Below are 26395 nucleotides of genomic sequence, written 5' to 3'. Positions count from 1 at the left end.
TTTCTGCCTGGGACGACCTCAAGTTGGGATGGGACGGCCAAGGTGGAGTCGATCGTGTATGCTGGGTTGCCCTGTCTTGCGTTGCCGCACCACGGAGATGGAGATGGGCGCCGTGGTCTCAAGTGGTACCACTACCTGGATCGGGACCGGTGATCATATCGGTGCCGGGAGGCAGATCTGGATCTCGACGAAGATCTATGGGCGGAACGGTGCCGGATCGGTGCCAGCAGCTGGACCAGTACCGACCATACTGGGAAGAAGATCTTCACGAGGCAGAGCAATGCTGCGAGTTTGACCGGTGCCGGGACTGCAAGCAGTGCCGTGGACGAGACCAGCATCTGGATCGGGACCGTGACCAGGATTGGGACCAGGATCGGTGCCATTCTGTCTCACTCTGCGACGGAGGGCGCATCATGGAGGGCTTTCCTTTTGAGGGAACAGCCCATACCAGCAGTAACCGAAGGTTGCGACGGTCTTGGTTCAGTGAGCGCAATCAGGTCGCGTGCTGTGGAGAAAGTCTCCGGGGTGGAAGGCAGGCTGAGCTCGACCACGGTAAGCACTGGTGAGCTTACATGCACTGGACTCAATGGTGCCGGAGCTGGAGCCTTTGTGGGGCGGTCCAGCACGGGACGCAGCTCCAAGGGAGGCACAGGCGGTGCCGGCAACTGCAAAGGACCACCAGATTGTTTGTGCTGCTTCTTGGGTCCCGGAGACAGTGAGTGGTGCTGCGCTGTAGAGGTGCCAGAGACGTCTGGTGCCGGGAATCTGTGCCGGTGCCGGGACGTGAAGCCATTCCTTCCGGTGAAGAGACATGCTTCAGACTGATGGGGTCAGTGCTGGGTCTTGACGCAGAGCCAAGGACATCGGGCTAAGTGCCGCTTCCATAAGAAGCTGCTTCAAGCGAAAGTCCCGCTCCTTTTTAGTCGAGGCTTGAATGCCTTACAAACGCGGCACTTATCTGATTGATGGGAGTCCCCCAGGCACTTCAAACAGGAGTCATGGGAGTCTCCTGTAGGCTTAAGGCAGGCTGAGCACAGTTTGAAACCCGGAGACTTAGGGCTTGGCTACACTTACAAGTTGCAGCGCTGGGAGTTACAGCGCTGGTCATGCAGCTGTGGAAGGGCCAGCGCTGGAGTGTGGCCACACTGACAGCTACCAGCGCTGCAGTGTGGCCACACTTGCAGCACTTTCCAGCGCTGTATTGAGAGGTGCATTGTGGGCAGCTATCCCACAGAGCACCTCGTCCCGTTTTGGCGCCGTTTTGGCGCTGAGTATTGTGGGAAGGGGAAGGAAGTGTGCGGGTCATTCCGCTTCCTGTTTGCCAGCGCCCCGTGGTGCATCGCTTCACATCCCAGCATTCACTCTTTCCAGCAGCGTTTGGCGCCATTGTGAGTGTCTTTCTGTTACTCTCTGTGTGAATCGCGATTTCTGTGGCAAATGGAGCCCGATCTGCTGAGGACTCTGCTGATGAGTGTCACCAGCACAACACGTTTGGCAGTCCAGCTATTCCTTCAGCTCCAAAGTGACAGTGAGGATTCCGACGATATCAATATGGATTTGCCTGCCGCGTGTGACACTAAAGTGCTTGCGGCATTTACGGAAATGCTCAGCACCGTTGAACGCCGCTTTTGGGCTCGGGAAACAAGCACTGAGTGGTGGGATCACATCGTCATGGAAGTCTGGGATGACGAGCAGTGGCTGCAGAACTTTCGTATGAGAAAAGCCACTTTCATGGGATTGTGTGCTGAGCTCGCCCCCACTCTGCGGCGCAAGGACACAAGATTGAGAGCTGCCCTGACGGTGGAAAAGCGAGTGGCTATTGCAATCTGGAAGCTGGCAACTCCAGACAGCTACCGGTCGGTCGGGAACCAGTTTGGTGTGGGAAAGTCGACCGTGGGAATCGTTTTGATGCAAGTTTGCAAGGCAATTAATCGCATCCTGCTAAGAAAGACCGTGACTCTGGGGAGCGTGCAGGACATTGTGGATGGCTTTGCACACATGGGTTTCCCTAACTGTGGAGGGGCGATAGATGGGACGCATATTCCTATTCTGGCCCCCCCCCACCTGGCATCAGAGTACGTTAATCGGAAGGGGTATTTCTCTATGGTTCTCCAGGCGCTTGTGGATCACCGCGGGCGTTTCATTGACATTTACACAGGCTGGCCTGGAAAGGTGCATGATGCACGCATCTTTCGGAACAGTGGCCTGTTCAGGAAGATGCAGGCAGGGACTTTTTTCCCAGACAGGAAGATCACAGTAGGGGATGTCGAAATGCCCACTGTGATCCTTGGAGACCCCGCGTACCCGTTACTGCCTTGGCTCATGAAACCCTATACAGGGAAGCTTGACAGGAGCAAGGACCGGTTCAACTACAGGCTGAGCCGGTGCAGAATGACTGTGGAGTGTGCTTTTGGGCGTTTAAAAGCCCGCTGGCGTTGCTTGTATGGGAAGCTAGACTTGGGGGAAAGCAGCATCCCCGCGGTTATATGCGCTTGCTGTACCCTCCATAATATTTGTGAAGGGAAGGGTGAAACATTCAGTGAGGCATGGACCACCGAGGTTCAAGTCCTGGAGGCTGAATATGCACAGCCAGAGAGCAGGGCTAATAGAGAGGCCCAGCACAGGGCTACAAGGATTAGGGATGCCTTGAGGGAAGAATTTGAGGCTGAAAGCCAACAATAATGTTTGCTGCCTTGCATGGGAGTGAATTGCACTGCTTACACTGTTATTCTATTATCCATAATAATAATATGATTTGTAGTGCCTCTTTCTTTACTGGGCTAAGGTATCTTTCACTATCTGCTATAATAAAGACTGTTTTCAAAGCCAAGAATTGTTTTATTGAAAAGAAAAAAACTTCCTTGACAGACAGACAGACACACAACATTTCATGAACACAAGAGGGCAGGGGTGTGGGTTGGTGAACTGTACAGTCACAAGTTTGCATATGCCCTGTCTGGATTGCTGTTTAATGAATCCTGCACTTCAGGGTTCATATACTGCATGGTGATGGGGGTTGAATGCAGAGGGTAAGGGTGGTGGTAGGTATCAGGGCTGGTTGGGGAACATACAGGTGTTGGAGGCAGCTGGTGGTGGTAAGAACCTGGATGCTGGGGAAAGGTGGTTTGAGCTGACATTGGGGCACAAGGCACAAAGGACGGGCGGGTGGGGGAGTAGCACGGTAGTGCTCTGCTTGCATGGCAACGAGTGACTCTATAGACTCCGCTTGGCGCTCCAGGATGCTTAGCAGCCGCTCCGTGGTTTTCCTCTTGGCCACTGCATTTCTCTTGCGTGTCCTGCTTTCTTTCTCTCGCCAATCCTTCAAGTCCTTACTCTCTCGAGCAGACTGATTAAGAACAGTTTTCAGCATGTCTTCTTTGCTCTTTCGGGGATTTTTTCTCAAATTTTGAAGCCTCTGTGATGTTGAACATCTGGGCAGTCCAGTAGTCAAGGTCACTGTAGAAACAGAAATGACAACATTTAACACGGGCAGCATTGTATCCACTATCTCCAGACATGAATTGTTACACTGAGGGAGTGAGTTCTTATTTAAGCATTCTTTTACCCACACGCATAACACTACAGAAGCCACGACATGGTGAGTGAGCAGTGCTTATATGGGGAGAAGTGGGGCTTGGGTGTAAGAGGGGAGCTGGTTGCTTCGGGTAATCTGGAGTGCTAGAGGGGTTGAGTGAAATGAAGATGCAGATGCAGGGGTGATCTTATCTCCCTATCTCTTCACTAAAGAGTCTCCCAACATTTTTCACAGGACTTAATCCTGGAAGATGTTTCCCTACTGCGAGTCACTAGGGAACAGCGGGGGGCTCTTTTAGAGCAATGTGGATTCCGCCCGGGACCCTATGCGGCTTGCCTGTGTTCAGAAATGGTCCCCCCACCACTGGCAGAAGAGTGGCGCGGACGCGTCACCGTCACTGGGACAAGGGACACAGTGGCTCTGCCTATAAACCTGCGCAGGCATATTGCCCACGCTCTGGATGAAGCTTTTGCTGAGATAACTGAGGCAGATTACCGCGACGTGATAGACCACATCAACGGGCTATTCCACATCTAGAGGCTGGCATGCATGCATCCATAACCCCCCCTCCTCTCCAGAAACATTTCACCCAGAAAATAAAAGCCGCTTACCGGTAACACGCTCCTCTGCTTGTCCTTCTGCAACTGCTGGCTGCTGCGATTGGGTGCTTTCCTCCTGGCTTGAGAAGAGCTCCTGGCTGCATGCCTCCAGGGAATCTGCGGTTTCTTCCCCCATGCCAGGAGCTTCACTCGCGGTTTCCTCCCCCCCCCACGCCTCCGCCGCCGCCGCCGCCGCCGCCGCCGCCGCCGGTCCCCCAGCCTGCTCAGAAGTGTCCATCGTTATCCTGGGATTGGCAGTGGGGTCACCCCCAAGTATCTCATCCATCTCCCTGTAAAAACGGCAGGTCGTGGGAGCAGCTCCGGATCGTCGATTCCCCTCTCGGGCTTTGTAATAGGCACTCCGCAGCTCTTTAATTTTCACCCTGCATTGTACTGCGTCCCGATCATGGCCCCGATCCAGCATGGCCCTTGATATCTGCTCAAAGATATCGTAATTCCTACGGCCGGAGCGCAGCTGTGCCTGAACAGATGCCTCACCCCAAACACTGATGAGGTCCTGCAATTCACCAGTGCTCCATGCTGGGGCTCGTTTGCCGCGTGGAGGCATGGTCACCTGTAACTGATTAAAACTGATTGCACTCCACACCTGGCTGCAGTAAACAGGAAGGAGATTTTTAAATTTCCCGGGGCATTTACAGGGCGGGTCACCTGAGGCAAGAGCAGTAGAGTGCAAACTGATGAGCAGAGTGGCTGAACAGGAATTCTGGGATAACTACTTATTCCCTGGAGGACAGGTAAAGCGCTGGTGAGTGTCCACACCTGCTGGGCAGCGCTGGATCACCAGCGCTGCACTCCTTATACCCCTGCCGGGATGGGTTTTCAGCCAGCGCTGCAACCAGGGAGTTGCAGCGCTGGTTGTGCCCTGCAAGTGTGGACGGGGTGTTGTTGCAGCGCTGGAAAGCCTCCACCAGCGCTGCAACTTGTAAGTGTAGCCAAGCCCTTAGGCATGAGCCCGGGTACCGGGAGGGAGGAAAGGGGAGAAGCCCTTTACCTCCATTTACCTAACAACAACAACAACTATTAACTACACTAGAAAGCTAGTAACAACTACTCTTTAAAAACTATTTACAACTATAAACGAGCTAGAAGCTAGGGGAGTGGATATCAGCTAAGCCACGCTCCACAGCTCCAACAACCATCACGGGCAGTAAGAAAGAACTGAAGGAGCGCTGGGTCAGTTGGGGTATATATCCGGCGCCGTAAAGGCACCACTCCAGGAGGCGCCTCAACCGACCCACCGAGTGTTGCTAGGGTAAAACTCTTCCGACGATCGTGCACGTGGCACGCACACATCTAATTGGAATCATATGAGCAAACACTCAAAGAAGAATTAAACCCTTTACCAAGTTCGCGGATATCAGAGGTACAGTTTCACAAGCCTGTACGTGGGGGTCTCCGGAATAATGGTTGGGGGACAGTACTGTTGGGGTATTAGAAAGTGTTTCCCTAGGTGGAAACAGTCTGATCACATCTCTGAAGTTAAGCACACACCCCTTTTTGGGATACAAATCTATATATGCAATTAACGGATATTTAAGACAGCACATCATCCCCCAGGAGATCTGATAATCTGCTGACTGCCTGATATACAGAGACTTCTTACAGCAGTCTGAATCAATATGAACATTACAACCCACACAAAGCTATACTTGAGACCCAATCCAAACAGGCAGGTTATTAAATAATGCCTACTATCTCTAGAAGAGAAAACAGGTTCCATGAATATACAAAAAAGTATATATATATATATATAGTGTTTTTAAAGAGTGTATGTGTGTATGTATGTGTATATATAGTCTAAAGTACTATTCCACAAGTTAGTGGTCTACAAACAGGACTTTGCAAGAGTTTCATTTAAAAGGATCCTCATTCCCTTCTGTTCCTCTATCAAATAGTGTTTGTGTGCTACAGTTTAAGATTATAGCACAATGGCAGATGGTAAGATGTACTGAACATCCTGCTACAGATGGCAGAATTTTGCTCACAAATCCTGGAGTAGTTTAGTTTGGATGTTACAGCAAAATGGATCTGTCATTGTTTAAACATTCAATATCTTTATAATGAAGTTACACTTTGGTTCACAAAAAATTCCACTTGCTAATAAATAGTATGCACATACATCCCTTTGTACACAGTACAAAGTTTCCAGAAGAAAACCATTCTGAAGGAATCATTGGAGCAACAATTTTCATATAGGCTCAGTGAACACAAGCCATTCACAAGACAGAACCTAGGAGTTTCTCTTTTTAAGTTAGGGCCACTATGTCCTCCAAAAAGCCACGGGAAGATTCACCTTAACTAGTCCTAGTGACCTACAACTCCTCACAAGCCTCATCAAGACAGGGCTTTCTAACCCTATCTTATGCCCCTCCCTACAGTCTTTCCACCTTACTTGTAGTCAGCATTCTTCAGTCACTGGAAACAGGACTGAACCGCCTTCAGAAAGAGGTGGTGTTACTCCTAGATCACATGAGATTATTACCAGCTCAAAAGTAAGAGGAATAGTCACTGGGTATCACACTGGTACTTCCAAGCCACCTGACTAGTCCAGGTTTTGGAAGAGGGTTGCAGCTTTAAAGGAAAACCTGTGCGGTATATTGAGTAGACCGTTTAAAACTCTGATTTGTTTTATCAATTTCAAGTCATGGGCCTTGTGAGTCGACTGTCTTTAAAAGCAAATGCTTTCTAGGCAGATGGCTGCCAGTAGCAGAATTCAAAGCTTTCACAGAATTGATTCCCCCCCGAGAAGTTTAGGAAATATTAACTATTCTTTCCCTACACCATTTACATTGGTTTTAAAAATGTATGGCTCATAGCCATCTAGTAAGGTTGGCACACCACTAACTGTAGTTAGAGCCATTGGTGACAGAGTTAACCATACACTATGGGCAAGTCTACACTATCACGCCACTTCAGTGCAGCTGCACTGCTGTAGCACATCTGGTGAAGACGCACTATGCTGACAGGACAGCACTCTTCTGTCGGCATAATTACTATACCTCAACAATAGGCAGAAGCTATGCTGGTGGGACACCACTTTTAAGTAAATGTAACTTACGTCGCTCGGAGGGGTGGATTTTCACACCCGAGTGACAAGTTACATCGACTTAAATGGTAGGGTAGACAAGCCCTATGTATCATTTACAAAATTCACGAGACACCTAGAAACCCATAAATAGAACCACCACAGGGAGTGTCCCCAGCAAGAGCTAATAGCCATAGCCTACTGAATGGGCCCAAAACTCCATTGTCACAAGCTGCCAACAATGGGGCAGGTTACTAGGATTTCTACCAAGAGTCTGTTTTTAGGATTTGTTCAGGAGTTCACTCTTTTGTATCAGACTTTGGCTTAAAGGTTTGAAACTCTTCCTATAGCTGCAGGAAGGGGAAGCTTTGTATCTCTTTTCTACTATTCCCTCAGCAATTTTGCTTTGTTATCCACGAGGGCTAGCATACACTACAAAGTCTTTGCTTGTATAGCTATGCCAGCAATGACCCCTAATGCAGCTGCAGCAAAAGGAGTTTTTGCTGGCATAGTTAGCCACCTCCACAAACCTCATACGCTCTACTCTCAAAAGGATTCTTGCCAGTGTAAGCTGCATCTACACAGGGATTTCACTGGCATAGTTATATCAGTTAGTGACGTGATCCTTCCACAATCCTGACCAAGATAGCTATGCTGACAAATATTTGTCGAGTACAACTTGCCTCTGTAAAATGCTCACTTTTGCTGCTGTTCAGTTTTCCCAGAGCAGCAGCACAAAAGTGATCAGTCTTGATTTTTGCTTTCTGTCACCAGCTCTAAATAGCAACAATAAAATTGATCAGTCTTGTTAGATTTTTTTTAAAGCAGTGGTGTGAAACTTTGAGCTGTCAAAAACACGGGAGTTGTCTGAAGTGACCCAAGTCTCAGACCTCATTGTTTATATTTGGATATTATCCTTATAACCGAGAACTATGGAGCTGTTTGCTTTTAAACTCAAGTTATGCAGACACTGATAGTATAAATCCCATAACTAGCTGTGGCAAGTTTCTTGCTGAAAATATTTAACAGATTCCAAGGCCAATAGAGACTGTTGTGATCGTCTACTGAGACCTCCTGTACAAAGCAGGATGCAGAACTTCCCTGGAATAATTTCCTGTTGGAATTAGAGCACATCTTTAATTTAAAAAAAGAGAACACCTTGTTTTTAAAAAATTGCCAGTCACTGAGAATCCACTTCAGCCCTTGGCAAGTTTTTCCAGTGGTTAATTACTCTCACTGTTAAAAGTTTACTCCCTTATTTCCAGTCTGAATTTGTCAAACTTCCAGCCACTGCACTGCGTTATACTCTTCTCTGCTAGATTGAAGATCCAATCATATATAAGTTGGTAGGTAAGATCCCATGGGAAGCAAGTGTAAGGGGAAAAAACAGTCAAGAGTTGGCAGTTTTTCAGAGACACATTATTACGGGCACAAGAGCAAACTATCCCGCTTCATAGGAAAGACAGGAAGTATGGCAAGAGACCATCCTGACTTAACCAGGAGATCTTCAATGATTTGAAACTCAAGAGAGTCAAACCAAAAGCAGAAACTAGGTCAAATTACAAAGGATGAATATAAACAAACTAGTCAAAATGCAAAAGGCCGAGGCACAAAATGACATTGAACTAGCTACAGACAAAAAGGGTAACAAGTAAACATTCTACAAATACATTAGAAGCAAGAGGAAGACCAAGGCCAGGTGAGACTGTTACTCAAGGGGGAGGGAGAGAGAGAGAGAGAGAGAGAAAGAGAGCACAACAACAGAAAATGTGAAAATGGCAGAAGTGCTAAATGACTTTCAGTTTTCACCAAAAAGGTTACTAGCCAATTGGATGTCTAACATAGTGAATGCCAGTGAAAATGAATTAGGATCAGACGCTAAAATAGGGAAAGAACGAGTTAATTACTTAGACATGTTAGATGTCTTCAAGTCACCAGGGCCTGATGAAATGCATCCTAGAATACTCAAGGAGCCAACTGAGGAGATATCTGAGCCATTAGCCATTATCTATGAAAAGTCGTGGAAGACCAGGGACATTCCAAATGACTGGAAAAGGGAAAATATACCGCCAATCTATAAAAAGGGAAATAAGGACAAACCGGGGAACTACAGACCAGTCAGCTTAACTTCAAATAATTAAGCAATCAGTTTGAAAACTAGAATATAATAAGGTGATAAGTAACAGTCAGCATGGATGTATCAAACCAATCTAAAAGCTTTCTTTGACAGGATAACAAGCTTTGTGGATAGGGAGGAAGTGGTAGATGTGGTATATCTTGACTTTAGTAAGGCTTCTGATACGGTCTCAACTTCATAAACAAACTAGGGAAATACAACCTAGATGGAGCTACTATAAGACAGGTGCCTAATCAGTTGGAAAACTGTTCCCAGAGACTAGTTATCAGTGGTTCACAGTCATGTTGGAAGGGCATATCAAGTGGGGTCCTACAGGGATCAGTTCTGGGTTTGGTTCTGTTAAACATTTTCATCAATGATTTAGATAACAGCATAGAAGGCACACTTATAAAGTCTGTGGATACCACCACTCTGGGAGGAGTTGCAAGTGCTTTGGAGGATAGCATTAATATTCTAAATATGGACAAACTGGAGAAATGATCTGAAGAAAATAGGATGAAATTGAATGACAAATGCAAAGTACTCTACTTAGGAAAGAACAATCAGTTGCACACATACAAAATAGGAAGTGACTGCCTAGGAAGTAGTACTGCAGAAATGGATTGGAGGGTCATAGTGGCTCACAAGCTAAATATGAGTCAGTGTAACAATGTTACAAAAAAGACAAACATGTTCTGGGATGTATTTGCAGGAGTGTTGTAAGCAAGACACAGGAAGCAATTCTTCTGTTCTACTCCACGTGGATACAGCCTCAACTGGAGTATGGTGTCCAGTTCTGGTCACCACATTTCAGGAAATATGTGGACAAATTGAAGAAAGTCTAGAGCAGAACAACAAAAATGATTAAAGGTCTAGAAAACATGACCTATGAGGGAAGACTGAAAAAATTGGGTTTGTTTAGTCTGGAGAAGAGAAGACCGAGAGGGGATATTCCACAATCTCCCGGGAATAAACTGCCTAGGGAGGTTGTGGAATCTTCTTCATTGGAGATCTTTTAGAGCAGGTTAGACAAACACCTGTCAGGTATGGTCTAGATAATAGTTAGTCCTGCCATGAGTGCAGGGGACTGGACTAGATGACCTCCTGAGGTCCCGTCCAGTCCCCATGATTGTTCCCCATGCAGGTACTTACAGACTGATCAAGTCACCCCTAAACTTTGTCTCTGTTAAGCTAAGTAAATTGAATTCCTTCCCTCTATCACTATAGACAAGTTTTCTAATCCTTTAATCATTTTCATGGCTCTTCTCTAAAGCTCTCCAATTATCAACATCCTTCTGGAATTGTGGACATTAGAACTGGATGAAGTATTCTGGCAGTGGCTGCCCAGTGTCAAATACAAAGGTAAAATAACTTCTACTCCTACTTGAGATTCCCGTTTATGGATCTGGATCACATTACTCCTTCTGGTTACAGTGAAGTAGTGGGAGCTCATGTTCAGTTGATTATCCATCAGATCCCCAAACTGTGGGGGAGGGAAGAGAAGGAAGTATTTTTTACCTCTCAGTGTATTCCTGGTAGTGGTAAACAATGGCATTTTCTATCCCAAAGCATGAGTGCACTTCACTAATCATTGGCATAATCCACGGTAGACAATATAAAGAAAAACTTTAGGTGGGGAAGACAACAACTTGCTTTGTAGATTAGTAAAACATTAAATCTCTCCCAGCCAATAGGAAGTATGGGGAATCACCTTCTCTTCAAAACAAGGAACTGAAACTTGTCACTACAAAAGGAGATTATTACAGTCTGGAGTATAATGGAGAACAAAAAAGATAACATTTATGCCTTCTACGAGAGAGTAATAGGCAGCTCAGAACCAAGCTGTGCCACAGCCACAGAGAAATAAAAGTTATCAAATGTTTATATGGACAGAGTAAAAAGGCAAATTCCATCGCTGATTGTATGGCACTGATGTTACAAGACAAAAAGATGTAGGTATATAAATAAGGACTCTAGAATTTTGTCTTGTTCCTGCAAGGACAGTCAAAGCTCTATACTTGCAACAACGTAGCTTTTACAGTCTTGGATAAACTGCCTTCCTCACTCAAAGGATTCTCATACCACCATATATAAGGAGACAGGAAGGGCTCCAGATGGCAGGGGAAGCTGTAAAGTTTTACTTAGTTGACATTTGAGAGACCCTGAAGAAAACCTAAGTGCTAAATATTACTATTATTGCCATGAGTTTAATGATCCTACTAAAATGGTAGAGCCAAACCAATTAATGCAGCTCTCCCAAAAAGGCAGTAGCTTTATACAGTACCCCTCATAATCCTCAGCTAAATTTTGTTTTTCGCTTCTTCCTCTGTTTCCTACCTTGAAATACATTAATTACAATGGAAACAATGAAGTAACTGGTATAGGCTGAGCCAAGCAAAAGTACAGCTTAAGAGTAGTTTTATACCATGGTTCAGGAAACATATGCATTTATTCTCATGCCAAGTTTCTTGACCACCTTCTTTTACTCAGAAGCAGACAAATCTTAACCACCAGCAATAAGCTTACTAGACAGTTCTTATTTAATGCAGCAGCCCCCTGAGGCACCTACCAAGATCAGGTCCCCATAACACTTCATGCTCTACATGTGGTGAAGGACAATCATGCTACTGCTTGCTATGGCTGACAGCAAGAATGAAGCTGACTGTAGAGTGAGACTACCTAGAATTAGTATGATTTCTGCTGCTGCTTCCCATAGGAAGCAGGGCTAGACGCTGATAATTCAGTCATTTGTTGGAGAAAGATTACAGGAAGTAAAGGGAGCTCCCCTCCCAGCATCCAGGAAGGAACTTCAGGAGAGGATGACACAAAAAAGCAGCTGCAGAAGGAATCAATAGAAGATTTGTCACTTCGCAGAAACTGACAGGACTCCAATTTCTGACATACACTAACTAAAGCTAACCTGAAAGACAGGAGCTCCTCTGTAGAGTACAAACATAGCACCACAGTGAGAAGCCCAGCACACGTGCATGCACGCCTGCAGACACTTCTAGCAGCTGGAGGAGGCATGCTGTCTTCTCACCTAGATGGATGCCCCAGAATTCAGCAGACATCTAGTATCTGCTCTTGGGTTAGAAACGTAATCTAATCTGAACCCTTCCCACACTATCTAGTGTTTCTTAGGGCACAAACAATTCTGTGCCATCCCTATCTATCCTAGGCTGCTCTTTGCACAACCTCAATGTTAAAGGGAAAACTCATGGAGCTTAAGTTTGTCAATGAAGAGATTATTTTGGTCAGCTTCTTTGACATAATCTTATAGTTTCCCAATGGGATGCCTGCCATAGCAGATGGTCTGGCTTTATTTTAACATGTCCCAGATATGTCCATGTTTCCTGATAATTTTAGAGATACGTTGAACATTGACGAATCTTGGCATTTGTTATAAACTCTTTCCATTAAATACCTACTATTTTTCTGAGGCATTTGCTTCTGAACACATGTAGATGGATATCCAACAAGCTTGTCAAGCCATTAATACAAGTGAATTATAGTCCAAGACAAAGATTCCAAGTTAACTGGACAATTAAATTTTAAAGCAGTACAGCAGTGAGAAACCTAATAAAGCTGAGAAATGCATAAGAATATTAAAGAGATCCTTCTTAGACCATAAGATTTAAAACTGCAATGCAGCAATTTAACTAAGTTTTGGTACTGGTATAAATATTTTGGTTAAAAAAAGCATACCCCTAACTAAAATAGTTGTATCAGTACATCCCCCAGTGTGGACCAGGTTATACCACTATAAAGGTGCTTTAATACTAGTATAGCTTATTCCTCTTCCCTTATGGGAAAACTATAGTGGTATAAGAACTTTTATACTGGGACAACACACTAGGGGAAGTTGTGCTATTTTTACGGTAATTGTCTTATACTGGTATAGTGACATTTGGCCAGCTGATACTAGTACAGTGACTTAAGATCAACAGTCTCTTCAGATGTGTAACATGCATTATTTACTTGGGATTGGAAGGTACTGTATTCTCCCCCATCCCCTTCTGTAGAGTCATAAGGTACAATGTGACTCATTTTGTTATAGGTGGGAGAGAGGTGTTCCTATTAAGTTTTTACTTAAACCCAATTGCATGCAACATAATTTTTATCCACCCTGAAATAAGTATTTTTAAAAAATTATTTAATTTTTTTTAAAAATAAACCTAAATATGAAATTATTACAACCTATATTAAGGCATAAGATTACTATAAGCTATTAAAATAATGTAAATTAAAATAAAATGAAAAATATTTAAAAACAGTACATGTTGAGTAAATGTATACTGCTTAAATTGTAAAGAAAGCCAAGCCCTAAACCAATGGAAGTCACTGACTAAGCACCTGGAACCAGAGTTTTTTGAAGCGCTAATCCAACTTTTCACAGCAGTAACATCTTCTGCAGGTAAAGAGAGAATATATTCTTCATTTGTTTATTCAATGATTCAGTTCAGTGACTAGTTCATTCAAAGTTGAAAATGCAGGAATGCTTTCCTGTTCCAATCTATGAATAAAAATGGTGACAGAGAACAAGGTCTACTAGTTCTAAAATCTTGAAGGATGCAGTTACTAGAAATAATCAGTTCAATGCACTAACTACAGATAATACTTTTATTTAATAAGTCAGTTAAATATGCTGGATACATAAAACTACCTTAATTTTACATATTATTTAACTAAAAGTTTGAACATGCTGTTTGGGCATTTTCAATTGAATTCCAGTTTCCATCCAAATGCAGCGTGACAAGTCAAAAAAATTAGTAAATAAGAAACGTGTATTTCACCATGTGCTAACATAATGTGAAGATTAAGAATCCGAATAAATGTATGTTGAGCTATATAGAATTGCTCAAATAAGAGTGTATACAGTGTATCCTCCTGGTTAACATAAAGTACCAATTTAACAGTAACGGCTGTATTTAGATGCAAATCAACAAGCTTTAATGGTTACCAATCAAAGAAAATAACTAAAAAGTCCTATTGCAAAACAAGATTAAAATAAATTTAAATCAATGCTTCCTGATTGCTGATTCAAGCCACAACTGGGGGGGTGGCGGGGAGGGGATTTCAATTTTTTATTTAAAATCTACCCACCTAATATATTTAAAGAAAAAAAGAGGCCCTTCATTTTGAAGATATTTAAATTGCAACATAATCACAAATTTCATAAGGACTAATAAAACTTTAAAAGCTCCAGGTCAGCCCCAAGGTGTTCAAAAATGGAACAGCTGATCTAGTACTAATTCATAAGTTGCAAAGTATCCATCTGTATAGATCTGTATCCAACTTTTTAGGAATAATGAAATGTATGCCAAACTCTATGCAGGAAATTCAATTGAACTCAAAGGAAAACTTGCTCCTTCATACCTCTGGAGTTTTGTTACCTCATGGATGTTTTACATATCGCTGAAAAAGCAGTATGTGAGGACCAGAGATGGGATACTGTATTAGTACCCTACAAAAAGGAGGAAGATCAGTAAACCTTACCATTAGCAAATTCTTCTAAGATATATCTTTGAGTTATAATGTCTCATCATGGAATGGGAATTATAAATTCTAATTCTATCATATGAGAATATATTCATGTAATGTTTAAGAAAAGTTTTGAGTTCCAACAGTTCATGGATCTAGAGACTTCTCTGAATACACAGAGTTACTAACTCAAATAGAACAAATGTAGGAAAAGGTAAAGGTTCTGAAGCCTAACAGCACATAAATTGCTATATTCTGATACGAGAAAAGACAGCCAGGTTCTACAAGACTGCCTTAGGACACTTTCCTTTATTAATTAAGCTGAGAGTGTTACAGAAGTCCAGTCCTTCAACCCAATAGGATTTTCCACAGCATACAGCCAACTGGTCCTTACTATCATCACTTTTACTACCCCAAACTCAATAATTGCTTGTTCTTCAAAAAACAATTAACTATTTCAGAATATTCTTGGTCACAACAAAGGAAACTTACAGCAGTCACAATAAACACCACTGCACTGCGGTCATGCAGAGTACCACTGTCCATAAAAATCAGAATCATGACAAATCAAAGATCATTAGGTCATCTATTACATCTTCCTGCTAATACATGATTGTTTTAGATACTGTCCAAGTGCTTTGGAAAGTCTAATTTTAACTGACTCAAGCAACAGTGTTTCTAATACTTTCTTTGGAGAGTAATCCCCACTTCAGTAAACCTTACCATTAGCAAATTCTTCCTGACATTAGGATATATTTTCATTACATCTTAGTCTGTTTTATTTCCCCTTGGACCATCTTAAATAAGTCTTCTCATTCTTTAGTGCTAACACACTTCAAGTTTTCATAGATTACAGTCATTTTGCCAATTTACATTTTTAAACTCTAAAGGTCTCAAACACACAGCCTGCAGGCCGCATGCAGCCCGCCATATGCGCCAACTCCACCGGCAGCCAAGGTTCCCTTCCCCCTCACACCCCTTCCTCCCGCCCCCCGAGCATGCCGCACCCTGCTCCTCCGCCAACCTCCCAGCACTTCCCGATGCCAAACAGCTGTTTGGCGGCACTTAGAACTTTCCAGGGGGGAGGGAGGAGGAGCAGAGACATGGTGCGCTCAGGGGAGGCGGAGAAGAGGCAGGGCTGGGGCGGGGATTTGGGGAAGGGCTTGGAAGAGGGGCAGGGAAGGGGTGGGAAGAGGCGGGGCAGGGGTGGGGCCTCATGAACTAGACGAGCAGTCTGAAATATGAAGTTCAGCATGTATGATTCTTTGCTGTGAGTAGCTGGGAAGAATGTTCGTTAAAAGTGGCAACGTATTTTGTATCAATAGTTACTTTAAAAAGTTCCTGCCATTACAGCTATGTTGATAGACTGTTAGTGTAGATCATCATCAATGTTACTGACCACATAAGGAATAGTTACAGGTGTTTATATTTTATTAAAACCCCTCTTCGCATTACAGTTTTAAAAAGGTAATACATTGACTTTTAATAGCATATTATATACTCTTTCATTTTTTACTATACTTTTGTATCGTATGAAAAGGTTTCAGTGACGCGGCCCTTGGGCCAATGTACTAGTCCTCATGTGGCCCTCATGCTGATTTGAGTTTGAGACCCCTGATCTAGAGAAACTAATTAAATCAATGAGGATTGTTTCTCTCTCCTTAATAACTGTTTAACATAGTTTTCTAGTACTGAACTGCCCTCAGATGAAGAATTTCAATCTCCTTGGTGCTGACTTGTCTGCATTTTGGTACCGCTGAATGTACTCAAAATAGCACTGCCATTTTGCCAACAGATTGCACTGCAACTCCTTAGTTTTGTCCAGTTTCATCCCTAGGTCTTTTTCAGCCTCATATTTCCCAAGTACAGTAAAAGCTTTGTTATCCTGCATACTGGGGGAATGTGGGGTGCTGGTAAGTCGAAAATTATGGTTAACTTAAAGGGAGGTAGTTTGGGTGCGGAAGGAGGCTTGGGGTGGAGATGCAGGCTGGGGTGTGGTGCACGGGCTATGGGAGGGAGTTTGGGGGCAGGATGTGGCTCAGGGCACGGAAGGGCCTTCAGGGTGCTAGATCCAGGGGATGCTCACCTCAGGCAGCTCCCCGCAAACGGCAACATGTCCCTTCTACTCCTAGGCAGAAGTGCTGCCAGGCGTCTCCGTGCAGTGCCTCCGCCCACAGGCGCTGCCCCCACAGCTCCCATTGGCCGTGGTTTCCAGCCAATGTTAGCTGCGGAGCCAGAGCTTGGGGCAGTGGCAGCACACGGAGCCCCTGTGGCTGTTCCTCTGCCTAGGAGCATCAGGGACATGTAACCGCTTCCAGGGAGCCACGTGGAGCCAGGTAGGGAGCCTGCTGGTCCCATGCCAACTGGACTTTTAATAGCCCAGTCAGTAGTGCTGACCGGAGCCACCAGAGTCCCTTTTTGACCAGGTGTTCCAGTCAAAAACTGGACATATGGCAACCCTACTGAAGATGAGAAATGCCGGTTTTAGCGCTTTCTGGTTGGTAAAGTGCCAGATAACACAGCTTTTACTGTATCTCCCTTCCATTGAGTAAACCTCTTCCTGCTATCGCTAGTGTGCAACAGCGCAATTCAGACAGCACTCGCAGCATTAGTTTTTGCATTCAAAAGGAAGAGGCAGGGGAAAGACTGAGGAACAGATGGGAAGGCAATTTAAAGAGACAGGGAGGCTGACAGGTTAGGAACTCATCCTTCCAGACAGGTATATTTTCAAATCTGCTTTCAAGCCACAGCAGAAGCCTATCAATTTTGAATGTGCTTTCAGAAATATACTAGAAAGCAAGGCAACAAGACCTGGTAATTTATGAGAACCAACAATTTCTTCAATCCAACATGAAATACACCAGAGTTAAACGGCAAACTGTCATGGACAGAGACCAGCACCCCTCCCCCCGCCATCAACAACCAAGACAGTAGAACAACATGCTCACCAATACATTCTACTTCATTGCCCTGCTCTCTGACAGCAAACTTCCCAGCCCATTGCAACTTTATTCCTCCAGGAGTTCTGTTCTGGACCATGATAGTAAAAGCCTGAACCTACCTGAGTGTTAGGTACCCTATGGCTTTCCTGGCAGGGGCAGAGAGGACATTCATATCTGCAACAAAAATTTCTATTTTAAATATGATCTGCAGACCACTTAAAAATTGTGCTTGTATACTTTAAGGTTCTTTTTGATGTAGAGAGGTCTGAACGGTTCTCTCACATTAGAAATAACAGGAATATCAAGCAAGATTACTGAGTGATTTCAAGAGTCTTCTGTTTTCTCCATCCCTTGCTAAAGGAGGCTCTGTTTGGGTTACAAGTGGGGTTTCCTTTGTTCCTTTCCCCTACTAATCTTGTGATTGTGGAAAAACCATCCTTCTGACAAAGCTTTCCATCATGCCCTTACGGTGGTCTGACTAGATAAGTCTGGCCTCCGCTGAAAGCTCATTCCACAGCCTAACATTCAAGAACAATTTATCTCTGGCTTTCATACACTTTATCCTAGGTTTTGCAAATCACATTGTTCCAGAGGAGCACACTAATCTGGGGGGTGGGGGGAAAGAGGAGAGAAGAGAATCGCAGATGAAGATAGAACTACTGATGGACCTGGATCCTGATCTACTGATGGCCTTAAAGATCAGAAGCAGACTAGTAGCAAGTGAAGAAAACAGGTCACAGGGGATACATTAAGGAAGCCCATCCAATTAAAGCGATGGGCTCCTGCATACTGCTGCTTTTATTTCTTCCACCTTCCCTTCCAGATACAGAGTGGATTCAATCTGCATATGGCCCAATCCTCATCTAGGAAGAATAGTAAAGTTTCCTGGAAAGATGGAGTTAGAAGATGATGTTTTTCAGAACTGATGCTACCCAGTACTCTAGGCTAACTGCAGAGTTAAACAGGGCCCCAATGCTTTTCACCACTTTGATGAAAGAGGGCAGATTCAATTAGGGAAAGAGTGACCCAGGTAGTTCTTCAAAGCATTTCCCAATTATGATTAACATTTCAATGTTTTACAGGTTGAGTTTGAGCCAGTTACTCATTGTATATTGTGAGCTCTCAAATTAATTGAAGAGGTAAAAATGTTGAACCTTTAACAAAGAAATCATCTTGCCAAAGCATTAATTTGGTTTAACATTTCTGACTTTAATGACCAAAGCATTTTAAATGGTTAGACTAAAGGGACAATCCCTTCTCTTTTCAGTTGCTCAGGTTTCAGTGTTTTGAGATGTTACTGGAGTCCTTCTCTAGTCACCACACGGCCTTCCAACAAAGCATCATTTTTAGTATAAAACATAAGCAGAAAATGTTCTGAATGAGCCCAGGCCTCTAGAAGCTGTTTTTCTCCTTTGGAGGTCATTTTAAGCGCTGTACAGTTTTCAGATAACGTTCTCAGTTCTCAAAAAAAAAAAAAAAAAAAAAGATTAACATGTCTAGTTACACTTCAGAAAATAATCTGCCAAGTGTTCAATTTGTCTTGCACTGAATTTATGAATGATAGCCTAAATTACAGTATAACATATGCTAGCCTTAATTTATGCTTAAACCTAACATGTTTGCACATAAACTACAATACATTATGCATGCTCAGTTCTAACTAGTCTTCCTAAATACATTAGCATTTGAGACTAAAAAGCTCTTTCACCAAATTCCTGATCTCACATGTTTTAGCTTAACTGGATGTTTTCCTGTAGTTTAAGGATCTCTGTAACCTAAACTCTACAGTGACTGTCATTTTTAGCTAAAATAAAATTTTACTGTAGTATTACAAGCAAAAGTGATTTTAACCACCCTGGTAGCACAAGAGTCATTATTCATAGGGTAGATGAAAAACAATTACTTTTTTAAATAAAATAAAGAATCCGATTTCTTTTATTTAAATCAATTTTTTTTGATAAAATGCTTTTTGAGGAAAAAAGCTATCTAAAGATAGTTTTAATTAAGATATATCTTTGAGTTATAATGTCTCATCATGGAATGGGGATTATAAATTCTAATTCTATCATATGAGAATATATTCATGTAATGTTTAAGAAAAGTTTTGTAAATGAGTTTCAACAGTTCATGGATTAGAGACCCAATCTTATGGGGTTCCAGGAGCTTCTGTATAGATTATTTTGGTTAATCTTTCTATCTACCGAAGGGGACTCCGTGCTCAGTCTAGAACAGGGGTCGGCAACCTCTAATTTAAAGGATTCATGTGCCAGTAACACATTTTAACTTTTTTAGAAAGTCTCTTTCTATAAGTTTATAATATATAACTAAACTATTGTTGTATGTAAAGCAAATAAAGTTTTTAAAATGTGTAAGAAGCTTCATTTAAAATTAAATTAAAATGCAGAGCCCCCTGGACCAGCGGCCAGGACCCAGGCAGTGTGAGTGCCACTGAAAATCAGCTTGCGTGCCGCCTTCAGCACGCGTGCCATAGGTTGCCTACCCCTTGTCTAGAAGATACCATCAGAGATGCTTAGTTTTGCAGTACTCAAACTGTGGATTTGTGACTCCAGAGATAACATGCTGTTAACAGCAAAAATGTTCAAATAAATAATATATAGAGGTGAGAAATAACAGACTCAAATCCTATTGTCCCTCTGCAAATTTGTGTATACAGAGTCAATCCCTTACCTCTCTCTAAAAGTGCAAAGTTTCAAAAAGTTCAATGATTGTTGGGGCGGACTAGATCTGGAGAAAGAGAAGAACTCTGGAGATAAATGTGAGAAGGGAGGGACAGGGAGTAGAAACAAAAGTGAAACTGTTTGAGCGACATATTCCAGAAGTCTTGAGGTCTCCGAGTGTAGCCTTCATTGATTTGAGATCTACTATACCATTCTCTCACTAGAAGGGAAAACCTATAATGGCAGCAGGCCACAAAAGAGACCCAGTTTGGGAATAAGAACCGTTCAGGAAATATATGTTTGCTGATGATGTTTAAAAGAAAGTCACCCCAGTGAACTGGTGGAAGTCACTTAATCACTTGGATTCAGAGACTGTTGAAGTGATGATTTCACTTCTAACAGCAGTAGCTTCTTCTGTGGGTGTAGGAAGAATATTTTCTTCCTTTGGACTAATTCATTCCAAATTGAGAAATCGTTAGGGACCTGAAAAAGCAGGAAAGCTTGTTTTTCCTTTCCAGATTACGAACAAACAGGAAAATGAAGGTGAAGAGGACTGAGTTAGCTGCAGAAGCCAATATTTTAAGTTTCTCATGTTGATCTGGCTGACATAGTTAAATATTAAAAAAAAAAAATTCGACTATTTTAGTTAAAAATAATTTTAACAAAAACAAACCTGATTTTAAAAAAACTTGAATGTTTAACTAAATTTAAAAATTCATATGCTTGTTTTGTTAAAATATTAGATGTTTGCTGTTGAAGAAAAATCCAGAATACATAATGTTGTTTTAGTTAACTAAAACCATTTAAATGTCTGTCTGGTGATAGTCTCCTCCTAATACAGCATGGCAAGAAAATCCTCCAAATATTAATGATTAACCTGTTGAATTGGAGATATTTATGACGTCATTGGGAGGTGAACTATCTGCTTCAATTACCTTTAGTAAATGAGAGAACCAAACAATCATTCATTTTCTGATATAGATGTAAAACTAATCTGAAAAGTTTTCAAAATAAATCACTTTAAAAATGTATAGTGTGAACCTTCTAAAAATGAAACCTACATCTACCTCTGAGTTGTGAAGAATATGTATTAAGGTTGTAACAACCAACAAGAATGCACTTATGTAGAAATCCATGATTAAATCGAGACTTCCTGACTTGTGATTTAAATCATGTCCTCCCTGTTATTTCATACACAAATGATTTTTTTTTTTTGCAAAATGAACATACAAGTTCAAGGAGCCTTACAGTTTCAAAAAAGAAATCACTAGTTTAAAGAGAGTCCTTATTTTTCCTTGAATTTCTAAAGACATGTTTGTGATTTACACCCCCATCCTACAATGCGTAACACACAGGTGGCCTACTGTGCCTGAGCAGAGCCCCCGTGAAGTTATTCTGGACACTATGTATTGAAGGATCTGGCATTTATGAGTAAAGAATTAGACACCAATGAACAATTTTAAGATTCCTTTCAGTTTTAAAACTGCAGCTCTAATCCAAATCTTATTCAGTGGAAAATAAATTATGTACAGCCAAATCATCATGCGCACACACACACACATTATAAAGTATGTTTTTTAATGAAAAAAATATCAATTGATCAGTGGTTTGAGCATTGGCCTGCTAAACCCAGGGTTGTGAGTTCAATCCCTGAGGGGGCCACTTAGGGATCTGGGGCAAAAATTGGTCCTGCTAGTGAAGGCAGGGGGCTGGACTCGATGACCTTTCAAAGTTCCTTCCAGTTCTAGGAGATTGGTATATCTCCAATTATTACCTTTACCTTTATTACCTTTCCCTAGCTTTAACATTCCAGTAGAAACAAGCACTCATGCAATGTTTGCAATTCAAACACAGCAGAGAACTTGAAAGTTAAACTAATTTTTCATTGATAAAAACTACAAGTAAATAAAGAGCATAAATAGTAAAGAATAATCAGAATTCCTTCCATTCAAGATTCAACACATTAGTAACAGTTAAAGGTTTTAACCTCTGATTTTTAAGCTAACAGCATCCAGAAACTTTTCAGTAACTAATAAGGTCCAAGAGTAGAGGCATGTTTCCTCTACCCAGTTAACATCTACTCAGAAGAGAGCTAAGTGTTCTATAACAGCTTTCACTGGTTACACATCCCAAACAGTTCCAACATAATACCAAAGAATCAGGTATTTTGAAAACGTTTATTTCTTACATTTTATACCCATCTATACTGATCTCCTGGAACATCATGGGACAGCCTTGGCACTCCAATTCACTTTTCTACTTAGAAAGCATTCTGGGGCAATAAAGAAAAGGTCAGAATTAAAAGGGAAACACTGTCATATTCAGTACAGCCTAAAATTCACTTTTTGTAAGAGAACTAAAAACCCAAGGGTTTTGGGTTTTTTTAAGTTAGAACTAGGCAAAACGCTACCATGATTTTAAGAATGAGCACACGAACCACTGAGGTACTAATTTAAAACACAAAGAACAAAATTGAGTGTGAACAAGACCAATAACTAGTCTGTTTTCACTGTCCAAACTGAGGAGCATAACAGCAAAGAGGAAACCAAGTTTCAATGTAAGGTGCATAAGTTTCTGGTGGTGCTGCTGCTTTTGCTGGATGCTTTTAGAAAGAACACTTTAACCTGACAGCATCCCTCTGATAATTCATCTAGTTTCCCAACAATTACTAAGAACCAAGACAATAAGAAATCAAAAGTTTCTTATTTTGAGAGGTTTAAAAGAACGTTTACGGGGCCATTGAAAAACAGCATTACTCAGGAATTCTGCTAGTTGAATAATAAAGTCTTGCCATTTGTACTAAGGAAAATAGATGTTTAAATCCTATATGATGCCCCAAAAGACGTAAGACAGTTATAATTTACCCAACTTCAATATCTATCTTGTGCAGCTATCCCTGACCCAGAGATGAAATGCACACCTGACCTGTGCAACTCAGCGAGGAAACACATGCGTCTGCAGGCTTGGGACACAGACAGACTCAGGGAGCTGGGCTACGCTGTGGAGACAGACCTTCACGCACCTTCCTCGAGACAAAGCTCAAAGGTTGTTCAGGTGTTCGCAGAAAGACCGCAATTCAAACTAACACGCCCAGTTCTAACTAGAAATTTGAGAGATGAGCTGTAGTGAGAAGACAAGCAGAGAGAACACAGAGAGAATCCCTTTAACTGAGGCAACAGGCGGTAAAAGTAACACCGGGTCCCTAGTGATTCAGTACCTCCCGCTGAGTATGGCTGGAAAGCAGGTGCGGGGGGCTTCGCACATGCAGCCATATGGGGGTAAAGTCAGTGCCCCTCCAGCGGGGCATATGAGGGACCCAGAGGAAAAGGAACCCTAGGAAGCCCCCACCCCACGCTCAGTGACGGGGAGGGGAGGCAAGGGATAACTTGGGGGGAGGGGGTCGACACAGCCCTATTCTACAGGAAGCAAAACAACTCAGCCAGGCCGCTGCTAGGGGCGGGGAGCGAGCAAACAAGGCCGCCCCCCGCCTCGGGCGCAAGCCGGGGAGACGGGCGGGAAACGGCCCCCAATCGCGGGAGGAGGCCTCCAAGACCAGCCCGCAGACTCCGGGGAACAGGAAGACGCGCCCCCCTTAGCCCCTGCGCAGGGCTGGGGGAGGAGAGCGCTCACCGGGCCCGTGCATTGGGGCAGAGCGTCAGGGAGGGGGAATAACCCCCGGGGGTAGTTGACTCAGGCCGGAGCCCCCCGGACCTCCCTACCTTGGCGAGCGCGTCTCCCCGTCACGGGTCCCGGTCTGCCTCGGCTCAGACGGGAAAGCGAGCGCTCGCCACCATCACCGACACTTCAAGATGGCGGACATATCAGACCCTATGAGCTCTCCTTCGCTCCCCCTCCTCGCCTGCCAATCACACTTCCCTGACACGCCCACGTCCCCACCGAGCACACTCCCATTGGACAATAGCATAAATTCCGACTCCCATTGGCTTTCCTTTGGCCGCCAATAACATATGAACGACAACGCCAGTGGACTACATGGGGATCGGGGGCGGGCTGAACGGGATCCTGAAGGCCAATCAGAGCGTCCGGGTGGGCCCCTGTGATTTCCCACCTTCACGCCTTAGCAACAGCTTAACGTCACGGTGACAGGCGTGTATTTTACCCAATCATAGCCGCGAGTACAGTTTAAAAATAAACCGGGTTAGCCCAATCAGCTGGTAAAAGACTCAGACCGGTTTGCGACCAATGAAGGTATACAGAGGGCGGGAGGGAAGCCGAGGGCCGCAAACACAAAACTAGCCTCGCCCATCACCCCTTCCATTGGCCAACGGAAAAAACCACGCCCACAGCAAGGAAGGGAGGTAGCGAAACTGCCTGACAACAACTTGCCGCTCCTGGAATCAGGGAGAAAGGAGCAGGTCACGCGATGAGGGGGCTGCATATGTCTGAATGACTGAGCAGGCACTTCGTGACCCGGGGAATTAGCTCAAATGGTAGAGCGCTCGCTTAGCATGCGAGAGGTAGCGGGATCGATGCCCGCATTCTCCAGGAGGGTGGTATGTTTTTCAATTTCAAGAAATTTCTTTCCAGCTTAAGAATACACAAAAAAACGCGATTTCAATTATTTGTTTAAAAGTCCATGAGCCATGTATTGCAGATGTTGAATTTAATTATTTCCCCACATATTTTGTTAAACTGACTTTGCCTTGGCAAACCACAGCAAAAGTAACAAACTCGACAAATACCCATGTGCCCCACTGAGTCCTGCAAAATAACAATAACAACAATTTGCACATGCACATTTTGCCCTAAGAAAAAACTCTCAGGTAGCTAGTGAAAATAATTTTCCCATATCCGTTGCATCATATTGAAAAAATAGCCCCTGGGTTCAATGGGTTCTGCAAAAATGGGCATGAGCTAGTTGCATTTTATAACAGGACTGTACATGCCAGTTAAAATAAATGGCTCCCTAATACACACCAATTGCACTTGCAGATCCCCAGATTTCATATCTACAGCAGGTAATTGCAGGCATAAGCAGCACATTGTTGCCAGCTCTCACAAATTTTATCACAAGTTTAACAATATTTGGTGTTTTTCTTAAAGCTCCAACTCCTGGAGACATGATTACATGAGAATCTTAGTTTTCATTTTTTAAAGGGTTCTAATCATCATGGTTACAGAGAAAACCTTGGGAAAAAAATGAAATGTTAAGGCTTGAAAACCAGAAGGCAAATAAAAAGAGCACAAATTATTTTTTTAAACTCATGATTTTGGGGAGCCTGATTCATGATTTGTAAACACTTCATGTAGCCATACTATGTTATCCATACTGTACAAAGAAAGTTGGCATTCTGAGTGAGTATTTTATGAGTGCAGTCATTGAGAAGCTCAGCTTTGCAATTTTGGCAAAAAAATTAATTTTGTTTTGTCAACCAATATAGCACTATGAAACATTTAATTGACACGTGAAAAATAATATTTGATTAGTGTACTACTTTATGATACCATGATAGGTATTTTAATAGCTTATTCTTTCATAATGGGATGGTTTTGTATTTAGGATCCATTCTGTATTATCATTATTTTTTAAACTACAATATATTATTAGGACAAAAGTCAATGGACTAAAAGTTTACTTGATATTTTAAGAAACTACAAAAATATTAAATTAACATTTTAAAAAACAGAAGTATGATAGATAGTAAAGGGAGCTAATTGCTGAACCACATCTCAGAACATTTGAAGGCCTTGATCCTGAAAACAATTACATACATGCTTAATTTTACATACTAGTCAGATTGTGTAAAGCTAGGCACATGCTTAAATAGCTTACTGTGATGCTTTGGAGAATCAGTTTATGTACTGGACCTGAGTTACTGTGCTGGCTAAGATTTGGGCTTGGAAAGGCACATCCACAGACAGCCTCTAAAGGGTGTGTTTCCTGCCTATCTAGAAGGCAAGGTCCCCTGACCAAGTAAGTGAGGTGTGTGTGTGGGGGTGCTTCTGCCCAGGGATTGGAGAAAAGTGAATGTGTTTT

The 26395-nt window shown here is 43.0% G+C and overlaps 1 protein-coding gene and 1 non-coding gene across 2 annotated transcripts in view; one reads left to right on the top strand and one right to left on the bottom strand.

The window, feature by feature from the left end:
- The window catches only part of PPP6R3 (protein phosphatase 6 regulatory subunit 3), a 136742-nt gene extending 112458 nt beyond the window's left edge, over nt 1-24284 (bottom strand). The window contains exons 1-4 of the mRNA XM_045013936.1: nt 24117-24284; nt 23420-23517; nt 22586-22669; nt 17839-17893 (exon numbers count right to left, since the gene is read on the bottom strand). The gene's annotated coding sequence lies outside the window, so the exon portion shown is untranslated. The remainder of the gene's footprint in view (nt 1-17838; nt 17894-22585; nt 22670-23419; nt 23518-24116) is intronic.
- Nucleotides 24285-24830: 546 nt separating this feature from the next.
- On the top strand, nt 24831-24903 carry TRNAA-AGC. Its single transcript has one exon. It is a non-coding gene; the product is annotated as a tRNA-Ala (tRNA).
- The last annotated feature ends 1492 nt before the right edge of the window (nt 24904-26395 follow it).

Source organism: Mauremys mutica, chromosome 4 (assembly GCF_020497125.1).
Source record: "Mauremys mutica isolate MM-2020 ecotype Southern chromosome 4, ASM2049712v1, whole genome shotgun sequence".
Lineage (NCBI taxonomy): Eukaryota > Metazoa > Chordata > Testudines > Geoemydidae > Mauremys > Mauremys mutica.
This window is presented reverse-complemented; position numbering and strand designations above follow the sequence as displayed.